Genomic DNA, 14,785 nt, shown 5'->3' with positions numbered 1-14,785 from the left:
GCAGGTGCTGTGGTGGCCCTGACTCCTGGGACGGGGTGGTAGATGAGGCTCCAGTAGGCACGTGCCTGGGCCAGGGGTGCTCGGGGCCGTTCCAGGCACACGGTGGCCGGCAGCAGAGGTGGTGGAGTCCACTCCCGGGGCCATGGTGACAGAGATGGGGAGGGTGGTCCGGTTGCAGTGGCGCAGGTGCCTAGGAAACGGGGCACACAAGATGCATTTGTGGTGGAGATAACTGGAGGGGAGCGGGCCCTCGGGCAGACAGGGGTTGAACCTAACAGGCCCGTGTGGGGTGGCTCAGGAGGGCGGTGTGGGGTAAAGAGGTGCGCCTGTGGCCACGGTGCCCAGAATAGAGTGTCATGGAGAGGAGTAGAACGTGTGGTGTTGGTGACGGTGGAGGCAGAAGGCAGAGGAAAGGTGACCATGACGGACAGAGAAGTGGCAGATCCCGTCGAGTGTGGAAGCGGCACCCAGGTAGAAGCGGGTGGGCTGGGATACAAAGTGACAGGCCCTGACTCTCCTGTGGTCACTGGGCATAGGAGGGCCTGGAGGGGAGATGACGGAATCAGATTCACTCATGGAGTGGCAGTGGCTGTGGCTGGGGGCAGAGGTGACATCATCTAACACGACTGTGGCGCTCAGCAAAGTCGAGGTGCCTGTGCCTGGAACAGGTGTGGAAGAACCTGACCCCAGGGGACAAGGCAGGTCACGGGGACAGGAGGGGGTGGGCCAGACCAGGTGATGGGATCTAGCACGGCAGGGGCGGGGGTGGCGGCGCCTCAGGTAGCCATGGTTGTGCCTGGGTCAGAAGTGGGTACAACCTGGACTAGAGGTGAGGTGCTCAGAACAGAGAGGGCGGAGCCAGGTGCCCAGGGTGCTGAGGGCAAGTGCAAGCTGCTGCTGTTGCCAGCCAGCGCCGGGCTGAGGAGAGTCCTCTGGTCTTGGACTAGAGCGAGGGTTGGCAAGCTTTTTCTGGAAAGGGCCAGATACTGAGTATTTTAGGCTTTGGGGTCACTACACGGAGGAGCTAGAAAGCAGCTGGAGACAAAGTGTAAATGGACGGGCCTGGCTGTGTTCCAATAACACTTTATTTACAGGCACAGATGACAGGTGAGACTTGGCCTGTGCAGCGTGGTTCGCCACCCCTGGGTTAGGGTCAGTGTAGTGACAGGAGGTCGTGGTACCACAGCGGGTGGGGTGGATGGCGCTGATGCACGTGGCACAGAAGTGAGAGCATCTGGGGCCAGGCGCGGTGGCTCACACCTGTAATGCTCGCACTCTGGGAGGCCGAGGCAGGAGGATCCCTTGAGCTCAGGAGTTCGAGACCAGCCTAAGAAAGAGCGAGACCCCATCTCTAGTTAAAATTTTAAAAAAAGAAAAAAGAAAGAAGTGAGCCTCTGACAAAACTGTGACGGCTGCCAGTAGGGGTGGCTTTGTTGGAGGCAGAAGTGACAGAGTATAAGGAACTTGTGTTGGGGTCCCATCTGCGAAGTGTCTCTGACTGGAGAGGGCGCGGTGGAGAGAACATAAAGGGAGGTGAGGCCAGGCTGGAAGGCAGTGGGACTCGAGAAGAGGAAATGATACCTAACTGTGACGCTGGCTTCCCTGGGTCCAGGCAGAGAGGACAGGAACAGGTGCAAGGTGGTGGCTGCTACTGGAGTTACAACGTGTGTGCTCAGAGAGGACGAGGCGGATAGGACCTGACGCCCCTGTGCTGGTGACGGACTGGGTAGAGTGTCAGTGGCCTTCGTGGGCACGAAGGTGGTGGCAGAGACGCTGGTGGAGACCACAGTGGCCCCAGAGGCCAAGATGGGTGATGAGGCCAAATCGAAGGCTGTGGTGACCCTAGAGCCTGTGGGGGGTCCAGAGGCTGGGGTGGAGGTACCGGTGTCCCAGCGGCTGTGGAGGGGACCCTGGGGACCCAGAGGCTGAGAAGGAGCCGTGGAGCTCCCAGAGGCCACGCTTGGGGCAGTCAGGGTCTCAGGAGCTGTGGCGCTGGTGGTCGTGGGCAGAGTAAAGGTGGGCACGTCTGTGGTGAGCGGAGAGGCCAAGGGGGAGGCTGCGGGGGACGAGATGGTCTCAGGGCCTGTGGGGGAGGCTGCGGTAGTCATAGATGCTGCGGTGGGTGGGGTGGTGCTCTCAGAGCCTGTGATGGAAGCCACGCTGCTGCCGTCTATGAAGTGACCTCAGAGGCCGTGCTAGCAGCCATGCTGGGCTCAGATCTTGTTATGGAGGCCGTGGTGGCCTCAGAGCCCATAGTGGACACTAGGGTGATGTCAGGGGATGTGGTGGACATGGACATTTTTAGAGAGGATGTGGTGGCTTCAGAGGCCATGGAGAAGGCCCCGGTGGTTGCGGAGGCTGAGGTAGAGGCCATGGTGGGCACAGCAGTTATAGTCAAGGCGCTGGTGATCTCAGAACCTTTGGTGGAGACCAACGTGGTTGCAGACACTGCAATGGTCCCTGAGTCTGTGGTGGCAGCTGGGGTGGTCTCAGAGCCTGTGGTAAGGACTGTGGAGGGTACAGATGTCATCATGGAAGTCGTGGTGCTCTCAGAGGCTACAGCAGAGACCACGGTGGACACAGACATTGTCCCAGAGTCTGTGGTGTTCTGATAGAGTGTGGTCGAACAGATGCCATGGCGGAGGCTAAGGTGGACCCGGAGCCTGAGGGATTTGAGGCTGTGGCGGGCGCAGATTGCCCTGTGGAGAGTGTGGTGGTCCCCAAGCCTGTGGTGGCAGCCAGGATGGGAACAGACATGGCCTGGGGGCCTATAGGAGTCCCCACGCCTGAGGTGGAGGCAGTTGTGGGAGCAGATACTGGGCTGGTCTCGACGGGCATTGTGGTGGCTGTGGAGGACCCAGACTCTCTTGTCACAGAGGCTTTGGTGGAGACAACAGGGGTCTCAAAGCCTGTGGTGGGGGCTGTGGTAGGTTCAAAGGAGCTGGAGGCCATGGTAGTCTCAGCGGAGGTGGAGGAACGTGTGGTGGTTTCAGAGCCTGTGGTGGTGTTAGAGGCTGTGGTGAAGGCTGTGGTGGACCCAGATTTTACCGTGTAGTCCCTGGTGTCCTCAGAGGCTGCGGTAGAGCTCATGGTGGGCACAGATGCTGGGGTGAGGACTGTGTTATTCTCGGAGCCTGTGGTGGAGCCCATTGCGGACACAGACTCCGTGATGGTCTCAGAGGCTGCGGTGGTTTCAGAGGCTGTGGTGAAGAAGGTGGTTGGCATAGCTCTTACGGTGGCAGTGTCTGTGGAGGGCGCAGACTCTCCTGGTGTCACAGAGGTGTTAGTGGAGACCGTGGGGGTCTCAGAGGCTGTGGCAGAGGCTAGAGTTGCCTCAGAGGCTTTGGTGGAGACCACAGTGGTCTCAGTAGTGATGGCGGAGGCCTTGGTGGTCTCAGAGACTTCTGTGTTCTTGCAGCCTGAGGAGGAGGACGTGGTGGGCACAGATGTTATGGTGGAGGGTGTGGTCAGGTCAGAGACTGCGGTGGAGGACACAGTGGACTCAAGGGCTGGAGTAGATTGCAGAGACACTGTGGGGAGCACCTGATGGTCTCAGAGGCTGCGGGAAGGACTGTGGGGGATTCGGAGCCTTTGGTGGTCTCAGATGCCATGGTGGTGGTCAGAGTGGTCTCAGAGATTGTGGTGGAAACTGTGGTGGTCTTGGAGCCTGTGGTTGTTAGAGACTGTAGTGAAGGCTGTGGCAGGCCCTGTGTAGTTCCTGGTCTTCTCAGAGGCTGTAATAGAGGTCATGGTCACAGATGCTGTGGTGGTCCCTGAGGCTGTGGTGAAACTTATGGTGGTCTTAGAATCTGTGGCAGTCTCAGAGGCCATGGTGAAGAGTGCGGTGGGCATGGATGTTATGGTGGAGGTGGTGGTAGGCACAAATGCTGTGGAGGTGGTGGTAGGTCCGCACACTGTAATGGATGGTGAGGTGAGCTCAGATGTGGTAGTGGAGGCGGATTCAGAGCCTGTGTGATTTCACAGGCTGTGGTGGTCTCAGGGGCTGTGGTAAAGACTGTGCTGGATGCAGATGTTATGGTGGCCTCAGCAGGTATGGCAGTATCTGTGGAGGGCCCAGACCCTCCAGACGTTGAAGTGACTTTAGTGGAGACTGCGGTGGTCTCAGAGGCTAGAGTGGAGATCATAGTCATCTCAGCACTGGTGGTGGCAGCCACGGTGGTCTCAGAGGCTCTCGTGTTCTTAGAGCCCGAGGTGGAGGCTGTGGTGGGCACAGATGTTATTGTGGAGGACATGGTGGTGTCAAAGACTATGGTGGAGGCCATGGTGGACTCAGAGACTAGAGTAGAGATTGTTGTGGTCACAGAGGCTGGAGTAGAGGACTCAGAGACTGTAGTGGAGGCTGCGATGGGCACAGATGGTATGGTGATCTCATCGGGTATTGTGGTATTTGTGGAGGACACTGGTCCTAAAGTTGTCACAGAGGCTTTAGTGGAGACTGTTGTGGTTTCAGAGGCTGAGGTGGAAGCCACAGTGGGCACAGATGCTACTGTGCAGGAGCTGATGGTCACAGAAGCTGTGGGGGACTCTGTGGTGGTTGCAGAGCTCATGGTGGTCTCAGAGTCTGTGCTGGAGACTGTGGTTAGCACAGACATCGTGGTGGAGGGCATGGTGACCTCAGAAGCTGAGCTGGAAGCTGTGGTGATCATAGAGGCCGTGGTGGTGTCAGAGGCCATGGGGAAGACGGTGGTGGGCACAGCTGTCATCACGGAGGTAGTGGGCACGGATGCTGTGGACGCTGTAGCTGGCACAGACGCTGTGGTAGAGAGTGAGGTGCTCTCAGATGCTGCAGCGAAGACTGTGGTGGATCCAGAGCCTGGGGTGTCATGGAGGGTGTGGGGATCTCACTGACTATAGTGGAGGCTGTGGTGGGCACGGATTCCATGGTGGAGGTCAAGGTGCTCCAGAGTCTGTGGTGGAGCCCATTGTCACCATGGATTCTGCAATGGTCTTTGAGACTTTGGTGGAGGCCATGGCAGTCTCAGAGGCCATGAAGAAGACTGTGGTGGGCACAAGCATTAATGTAGAGGGCATGGTGGTCTCTGAGACTGGGCTGGAGGCTGAGGTGGGTACAAATGCTGTACTGGTCTTAGCAGGCATCATGGTGGCCGTGGAGGGCTCAGACTCTGCAGTCATCCCAGAGGCTTTGGACACTGTGGTGGTCTCAGAGCCTGTGTTGGTGTCATAGGCTGTGGTGAGGGCTGTGGAGGGCATAGATGCCATTGTGGGGGGTGTGGTGCTCTCAGACACTGTTGTGGACATTGCGATTGACACAGATGCTGTGGGAGTCTCAGTAGGTGTTTCGGTGGCTATGGGGGACTCAGACTTTCAAGTTGTCACATACGTTTGAGTGGGGACTGAAGTAGCTGTGGTGGCAGCATGGTGGTCTCAGAGGTGGTGGTGGAGGCCACAGTGGTCTCAAGCCGTTGTGTTCCTAGAGTCTGAGGTGGAGGCTGTGGTGGATATAGACATTATTGTGGAAGGCATCATGTTGCCAGAGACCATGGTGGAGGACACGGTGGCCTCAGAGGCTGGGGCAGAGGCTGCCATTGGCACAAGTGCTGTAGTGAAGGACTTGAAGGTCTCAGAAGCTGTGGGGGAGACTGGGGTCGCAGAGCTCATGGTGGTCTCCGAGCTGTGGTAGAGGCCATGGTGGGCACAGATGCTGTGGTGGAGGGCACGGTGACCTCAGAGGCTGTGGGCATAGCCGTCGTGGCTTCTGCACCTGTGGAGTTCTCAGAGGTCACGGGGGAGGCTGTGGTGGTCTCAGAGGTCAACGTGCTCTCAGAGCCTGCGGTCCAGCGCACTGTGGACGCAGACTCTGCTGTGGTCTCAAAGGCTGTGGTTGTCGCAGAAGTTATGGCGGAGGATGTGCTGATCTCAGAGGCCTGGGATGTGGCCACGTTGCTCTCCGACTTCTTAGAAGAGGCAATGGCAGTGTCAGGGAGTGTGGTGGTGGCCAGGATGGTTTCAGAAAGCACTGTCCCCACGGCGGTGGGCTCAGAGGCTCGGCTCGAGGCTGTGGTGTTGTGTGTAGGTCATGGGAGGAGGCCTGGAAGCTGTGGTCAAGGGTGTGAGGGGCTCAGAGGCTGAGGTGGGCCCAAAGGTTAGAGTCTGCCCTGAAATACATCAATTTTTATTCAGGTATAGCACTCACTTTTACATTTTTTATATTTAATTAGGAGCATTACACATATCTGTCTTTTTTGTTCAAGTCAACAGAACTACTAGATTGCGGTTAACCTTTTATTTGGAAACGTTTAGAGGTTGCAGCGATTGTAGTTTTCTCCTCTTCTTTTTTTTTTTTTTTTTTTAACGTGGCTGTTATGGGCCTGGTTGCTTGTTCAACTATGTTTCTTCGTTGAATGAATGAGTTGTTTGATCCATCTGCTTTGCAGTTTCTCTTTCTTCCACAACTTTGCTAATCGGGGTCCTCAACCTTTTTTTTTTTTTTGGCACTGTACTTGCCTAGGAGAATCTTAAAATCTAACCTATGTTAAAAAGTCAACACAAACAGAAGCTAACATCATCTCTCTGTGTGCGTTTTAACACTAAGGGTAGTTGGAGCTCAGGTTAGGGGAAAGCGTGTTGCTTGAAAACCTCATTGACGTCATCTGGACTGATCCCCCCAGAAGAATTCCCTTGGCGAGGTGGCAGCGACAGCAGGTCACGCCGAAATGGGAGGTCAGCCGGAGCAGGGACACTCCAGTGCAGACCCCCTTCGCTCTCTGGGACTTTCAGCGCATGGCCCCTGCCTGAGGGAGCCTGCAGCTTGCGATACGCCAACTGAGGGCACCGCGGTGCGAGATTTTGTAGGGCCTCTTCCAGCGGCTAGGGTCAGAGTTGATGTGTTAAGCAGTTCACAAAGAGATAGAAGGAAAGGTCCTTGAGATGATTTATTTCCATCCTTTCTTCCTTCCTTCCCTCTTTCCTTTCTTCATTTACTTTTATAGTATAAAGCACTAGACCAAGTAGTAGCAGTGGGAATGGATTAGAGAAGAGTCTGGGTGATTAGTCTGAGTTTCTCTCTGATATACACTCTCTGCATCCAGTACCTCTCATTCACTCATTCAGAAATATTTCCTAAGACCCTCCTATAAGCCACGTGATGTGCCAGACAGGGGACACAATGATAAAAAGAAAAGTTGATATGGAGCTTATATTCAAGTTGAGGGAGAAAGGCCCTCAATAAGTAAACAGATAACGTCTGCAATGAAAAACCTGTGAACAGCAACCAGGACTCTTTCAAGAGCCAAAGGCAGGAGGCGCTCTCATCCTACGTGCAGGACCATGTGGGGCGGAGCACCTTGCCAGAGCAGAGGAATACCTGCAAACAGGTTCTTCAAAATGCAAGTTGGCTGTGACAGTGCCCTTCTGAATGCGGAAAAGCAGGGCTTCCGAGCACGCTGGCTCCATGTTGAAGGAGATGCAGAAACCGCCAGCCAGAAAACAGCCCCCGACACAGCAGCCGTGGAGGCGCTGGAACAAGCTGGCTAGCTCGTAGAAAATGCAGATCTGGAAAAGGCTGTGCAATTATAACAAATAGCAACGTGCTTGAAAATGAGGGCCGCTTCCACAGGCAGTCGAATGCTTAGGAAAAGCCTCACGCCTGCGAGCACGAGTGTGCGGGACTGATGAGGCAGCACCCTCTATTCAGAGAGGAAAATATTTATAAGGAAATGGAGAATTGTCCAACTGGCTATGAGAAAACTGTCTTAGTTTGCTTACAGAGAAATGACTATACTGTGCTAATATTTTGCTTTGAGAAAAAGAAAAGGAAAAATTCTGACACTCCCCTTCATGGACTTGGAGCTTGTTCCATTTACAGTCTTTTATTAAAAAAAAATCTATGAATAGCAAATATGAACTAAAATAAAATCTTAAGGCTCCCCCCACCAGCTGACTGAATGGACCCCCTCGAGGCCAAAGGAATATCCTAAAACCAAATTGCCTCAAGGCTTCTTGGGCGTGGCTCTGGGTCATGGTCCCATATAACTTTATCATCTTTGGATGACTTTAGAATCTTTGGATGACTATCTCTCTTGGTCAAATAAATGACCATTATTTTATAGTGGTTTGTGAACGTATTTGAACAAATGTTTTAAGCCTGTGATATTTGACAAATTTTCCAAATTCTAAATCCAGTCTTTTGACCTTAAACTAGCTTTTTAGACATAAGGGCCACTGAAAGTCTAAGGCAGACATTAGATTTATTTGGTGTGTTAAAACCATACAGGGAGGCCGGGCGCGGTGGCTCACGCCTATAATCCTAGCACTCTGGGAAGCCAAGGTGGGTGGATTGTTTGAGCTCAGGAGTTCGAGACCAGCCTGAGCAAGAACGAGACGAGACCCGGTCTCTACTAAAAAAAATAGAAAGAAATTAGCTGGCCAACTAAAAATATATAGAAAAAATTAGCCGGGCATGGTGGCACATGCCTGTAGTCCCAGCTACTCGGGAGGCTGAGGCAGGAGGATGGCTTAAGCCCAGGAGTTTGAGGTTGTTGTGAGCTAGGCGGACGCCACGGCACTCACTCTAGCCCAGGCAACAGAGTGAGACTCTGTCTCAAAAAATAAAAAATAAATAAAAAATAAAACCATACAGGGAACATTGTCAAATATGAAATGGCGTTTAACTTTCTTTGGGATATATTTGTATAAGTATGATATTAATATATGTTCCAGCATTGTAAAATAGTGACATGTCTTGCTGTATGTTATCAGTAATAATTATGGTTGTTATGTAAATTGCTGTATGCCACAAAAATAACCAATTTAGTTTGTCGATTGTCTCTGTAACCATGACTAGTCCAAGTTTTATCATCCCTAGACAATTATTGTGTTACTTTTTTTTTTTTTTTTAAGACAGAGTCTCGCTCCGTTGCCTGGGCTAGACTGAGTGCCGTGGCATCAGCCTAGCTCACAGCAACCTCAAACTCCTGGGCTCAAGTGATCCTCCTGCCTCAGCCTCCCGAGTAGCTGGGACTACAGGCATGCGCCACCATGCCCGGCTAATTTTTCTATATACATTTTTAGCTGTTCAGATAATTTATTTCTATTTTTAGTAGAGACGGGGTCTCACTCTTGCTCAGGCTGATCTTGAGCTCCTGACTTCGAGCAATCCGCCCGCCTCGGCCTCCCAGAGTGCTAGGATTACAGGCTGAGCCACCGTGCCCGGCATATTGTTTTACTTTGATTCATCTCAGAAAGTGGTTCTTTCTGGCTAAGTCCAAAGTTGGCTTCTTCAAGTACAGTCATGGAAAGGACTGACAAATCCACTTAAATACTGGTTTCTGATAACTTTGGAGATTAATACCATTGTACTAAAACAACACAAAACAAACTTCCAGGGCTTTAAATAGAAAACTGATATGTCCATGAGTATAGCTAACTCATGCTCATGAGACCAAATTAAATTTTTATAAAAAGACTCTATTTAAAACATTACTGATTCTTTTGTTTTGTTTTCCAGAGTCCTCACAAGTTTTAAGTAAATAGCAAGTTTACCTGATATCTCTGGGACCTAGAACTATGGAATCTGCCAAAGCCTTGTTCAAACGTCCTCCCTCTAGGCCCAGGGACTATCGCGGAAGAGGGGGCGTGTGAGATTGTAAGGGCTGATTCAGAGGGATGGAATTAGCTTAGACCCTCCAGATCAAGGAGCGGCACACAGAAGCCTAAAGGAATACTAACTGAGATGCTTTGTCTTTTCAGGCCACATGCTGCAAAGATCCATCCCAATCATAACATTTTTTTTCCCCTGCTTCCTATAGACTTCGCTTTCTGAGTATAATTGTTCTCAGTTATGTGTTTATACAAAAGGAGACAATAAGAAGTAATTTATCAGCCACCTTAGTATAATACTAAATTACTAAAGAGACTAAAATATTGTGACTCAATAAAAGTCTCTAAGTTCCTTTAGCTTACATGTTAACGATGCTTATGTTTGCTATGAGTCTACTACTAGGCCCCAGAATATAGTAGCTCAACACTTATTGGTAAATTAGTTTTGTAGCCTTGCCCTTGACATTTTGGATTTTACTCTTATGTCACCTAGAAGATTTTAAAGTGCTGATGAGTGCCTGTCTACCTCCAGCCCTCTTTGGCCTAAAATATTTAATTGGCTGTAAGCCCCCTTTTGGCTCTTCAGTCCTCTTGGCCACAAGGGTCCCACCAAGGGACTGGATGGACCCGGGGCAGGTAGCCACACCACCCTATCAATGGATGGGCCAAAGTAAGAGTTTGGACATAGATGCTGCCTCTGACTGATCTTGGCCAAAAGTAGGGAATTGTGAACTGAAATAAAATCTTAAGGCTCTCCGCACCGGCTGACTGGAATGGACCCCCTCTTGGCCAAGAGTTTGTCCTAAAACTAAATTGCCTGCCAGGAGGAGGGAGGTCAGACATGCCTCATCATGCCCCCTCTTCCTTCTTGGGGACATCCTCTGTAACCCATTAACAGGCCTAAGGGTATGCAAGACACACCTGCAGGTCCTCAATTTACACAACAAATAAATGTCTGGGTGGCTTGTCTCTGATTAACAGCTCCTTATCTTAAAATGTTCCAAGCCTTTAGACAAAGCTTCATGTCTTTAACCAATTATAAGTCAAAGAATCTTTAAACCCACCTATAACATGTAAGCCTCCCCCCACCAGCTTCCAGATGGCCCACCTTTTGGGGGCAAACCAATGTATGCCTCCAAGGAATTGATTTATGACTTTACCAGTAACCCCTGCCTCCCTGAAATGTGTAAAACCAAACTGTAACCCAGCCACAGCGAGTCCACTTGCTCAAGGCTTCTTGGACGTGGCTCTGGATTATGTTCCTCAAAATTTGCTCAGAATAAATCTCTTTAAAATTGTTTTACAGTTTGGATCCTTTTCCGTTGACACAAGACAATCCGGGCTTGGAGTTTAAATCTGTGGAAGCGAATACCAGGAGAAAAAGCTAAGCATTGCAGGTTGTTACCTCTGGAGAGCAGCAGTCAGAGGTGGAAAGGAGCCGCTCGTCAGAGACGGCTGCTTCCCTAATAAACCAGCGGGATTGCCGGACTTTTTGAACTATTCATGTGGATTTCTCTGGTAAAATTTGCAGAGGAAATCTGCACACAGTGAGTAGGAGATAAGGAAATGGAGACAGGCGACGCTCCAGTGAAGGAGGAAATGGAGACAGTGTGTACAGGGGACGCCCCAGTGAAGGAGGGAATGGAGACAGTGTGTACAGGGGACGCTCCAGTGAAGGAGGGAATGGAGACAGTGTGTACAGGGGACGCTCCAGTGAAGAAGGGAAGTGGAGGAGGGCCGAGCTGAGAAGATGTGCTGGGGGGTTGGTAAGTGGATGGGGGAAGAGCAGAGCTTCCCAAAACTGGTGCTGCGCTGGGCATCAGGAGTTCCTGGGAGCTCGCTAAAATGCAGGTCCAGCCCCCACCCAAACTCACTGACTCTGGAACCCAAGGGGCAAAACCCAGACACCTACATTTTTAAAAAATTCTCCTCCAGGTGCTTCCTGTGCACACTGCCCAGATCTTGTTTGGCTGTTGATGGAAAGGCTCCTGGCGAGGGAGACGTGAAAGTTGTGGGAGGGGAAGAGAAGCCCCCCGAGAAGGCAGGAGGGGCGGGGTGGGAGCCAGAGTGCAGGTGCTGGAACAGTCCCCCAATGTAAGCAGAAAATGGACGCTGATGAGAGTGTCTTTTTAGACGGGCTGGTGGGAAGATGAGGCAAGGCCTGCTGGCATTTTGCACATTTGTGGCTCAGTTTTACAAGGTGCCTTCTCTGTGTGCTGTCTTTCCCAGCAGGCTGTGAGTTCAAGGCAGGGCCTGTCGCTGCTTTCTTCACTGATGTATCTTCAGACCTAGCACAGAGGAGATGCTCAAAAAATGTTTGCTGAAGAAACACGTGAATGTCACCTTCAATATGATGGGACATCCAAGTGAAGACGCCATTGAAAAAAACTGGAAATGTAGGGCTGGATTTCAGAGCAAAGACAGGTTAACGGTGAGTCTGGAACTCGTCTGTTGCAATAGTAGTTGAAGCCTTTCAAAAGGGACAGGCTCACAGAGAGGCAGGGAGGAAGAAAGCAACAGGAAGTGCCAGGCAGAGTCTCCAGGAGAGTAGCTGGGATAGAGCAGAGAAAGGGTGCAAGAAACAGGCATCAGAGGGGAAAGAAAAGACACCACAAAGCTGTGTGTCCTCATTCACTCAGCCTGGGGCTGTTTCTGTGGATTGCAATTCGGCGCCTGCCCTCCCTGTCCCTTTTTACATGAGGGCGTTCCATCCCACGGTGCAAGCTTTATGGGTATTGGACATTGGGTTTTAGTCCTTAAGAAGAGAAACTTGAAATTCTGAAGTGGTCAAGAAGCGAAGTCAGGTAGAAAGGCTGGGAACATAGGAGCTCAGATTTTACTTCTCCGCAGGCTAATTTCACTCTCAGCTCCCATAGCCCTGGGGAAAAACAAGTTCATCATTTTTGCTTCCAGCAAAATATGTGAGCAGAGTGCCTGGGCCAGGGACCCTTGTCTCCTTCAGACTTTTTGTGGCCTTCACATCCTCTCTGATTGATGGATGATTCACTTACCAGGTCCCAGGATTGCAAAAAGGAGCAGCACCCAGATGCAGGAGGCAGGAGATAATGTCCCTCTCCTCATCTTGAAATAATCCACGTGGGCGTTGTTGTCTAGAACGCCTGGGGGCAGAGCTGATGCCTGGTGGGCGTCCCAGTGGGACGTGAGGTTGCAGGAAGAATGAAAAGCTCGTCAGGACCAGGATTCTGGGAGGAGTAGGATCAGCTGGGGGGTTCCAAGGCAGTAGGGAGCCAGACACCGGGAACGCTGGACTCCTGGGTTCCACAGGTTGCTCCCACAATATGGGTGGCTTGATTTCTTTCCCCACTTGCCCATAGCTGTGGCATTTATAGTTGCTACTGGGCAGGGGAGGCCACAACTTCTGGGCCCTCCCTCTCCAGGGAGGGGCATCTCGGAGGCCGTGCTCCCTGAAATACCGGGACAGGACTGGGGGGGACAGGGGATCGAACCTGTCAGGAGAGGAGACCCATCCTCGGGGCCGATGACTCTGGAAGTTCAAGGGCTGAAAGGAGAGTCTTGGACTCTGGAGGAAGGGGCCGGACACCCTCCCACACAGAACTCACCCACAGTCGGTTCCTTGGGCGGTCAGGCTGCCTCGGTGACATGGCACCAGGCTCCACGAGGGAGCAAAGCGAAATCGAGGCTTGGGGAAAATAAACTGCCCCGTAGGAGCCCTGTGGCTTTGAACAAGTCTCTTCTCTGAGTCTGGGCCTTCTCGTCTGTAACCCAGGCCTCATCAGAGAGGAACTCGCAGGATGACCGGAGCATTGACAGACGCGACGTCCGTCGGTGCTGCGCGCGGGGCCGCCGATCTGCCGAGAGCCCGCGAGCCGCGGGCAAAAGCGGAGCCTCGGGGCAAGGGGAGGCCGCGGACCCAGGGACGACCCGGGTCCCCTGCCCCGCCCCTCTCCGCCAGGGACAGCAGCCCCGCCGCGCACGCGCAGGGGTCTCGGTTGCCTCCCGGGCGGGGGCGACCCGCACGTGACGAGGGAGCCCCAGAGCTTGTTAAAGGAGCCCCCCTCGGTTTCAGAGTGATAACTAGCGGGGAAGAGAGAGCGGAGAGAAGTGGCAGGGACACAGCTGCCCTGCCCAGGGCCCGCGGCCGCAGTCGCAGACCCTCCCCGACCCCAGGTCCTTGGACCTGTGCTTTGGGGCCTTGGCGGGGAAGGGTCGGGCGGGTAGGGTGTTGAAGACTCTAGGGGCAGAGGTGTTTTTATTTCGTTTTGTTTTTTACTTAGGGTCCAGGCTGGGGAAATTCAGCAGTCGGAGGCTGGGGTTCGGGGGTCTCTGCATTCCCCCAGGGCAGAGAGACCCTCCTACTCTGGCAGCCGCCACACGCCGCGTGGGCATCTGCCCCGACAACTGAAACCAGGCATCTTCCTTCTGTTCTCAAAGGCTCCCCGGCCCTCTTACGGAACGCAGGTGTCCCTCTGGGCCTCAGCCCTTCTTCGGGGACCTAAGTCCCTCTGGCGCCTGGCATGCCTCCTTTTCTGGGGCCCAAGCTTCAATCCTTCCCTTAGCAAAGGGGGTCTCTGGTGGAGGGTTCAGAGAGACCCTCAGGCCCGTCAGGGCTAGACAGTGCAGTGACGCGGGTGCCAGGGTTAGGATCACTGACCACGACAGGCTTTCAGCCAATGGGGACGCGCGGCCCTGCTGTCTGATTCCGGGTGGAGTTAAGGTTAGAAAGCCAGTAGCCAACCGCGGTGCCTTTGCGGTGGGCCAGGATGTCGCCCTCCTCCCGTAGGAGTCGGAGCCAAGGCTGTGGCTGATGGGGGGCGGGGGCTGACACGTGGGCACAGAATGGTTTGGGAGCAGGGCTGATGTCCTAACATAAATAGAGGGCATTGGAGACGCTCATAAAGTTGGGTTTAATTAATTAAGGCATTGTTTTGTTCTGTATAGCACTACCTTGTAACAACTCTTGTTGAATTATTTAATTTTAATTTTCCTGTATTTGTGTCCCAAGTGAGAACTAAAGGCTTATACTTCTTTATATCAACAGAGTATATAATGGGTGCTTAAAAATATTTGCTTATAAATTGACAGATTTTCTCCTCATTTTGTCACCATGCAAATAAACCTACCATGAACTGAGGCTGGCTCTTATCTAAATCCAGAAATGAGCCATCTCAGGAGCAACGCAACTGCCACCTCCCCTTTCTCGACCCTCCAAAGAACTGCAGTCCTG

Source organism: Lemur catta, chromosome 2 (genome assembly GCF_020740605.2).
Source record: "Lemur catta isolate mLemCat1 chromosome 2, mLemCat1.pri, whole genome shotgun sequence".
In the NCBI taxonomy this organism is placed as follows: Eukaryota; Metazoa; Chordata; class Mammalia; order Primates; family Lemuridae; genus Lemur; species Lemur catta.
The sequence above is the reverse complement of the archived record's forward strand: the minus strand, read 5'-3'. Positions refer to the sequence as shown.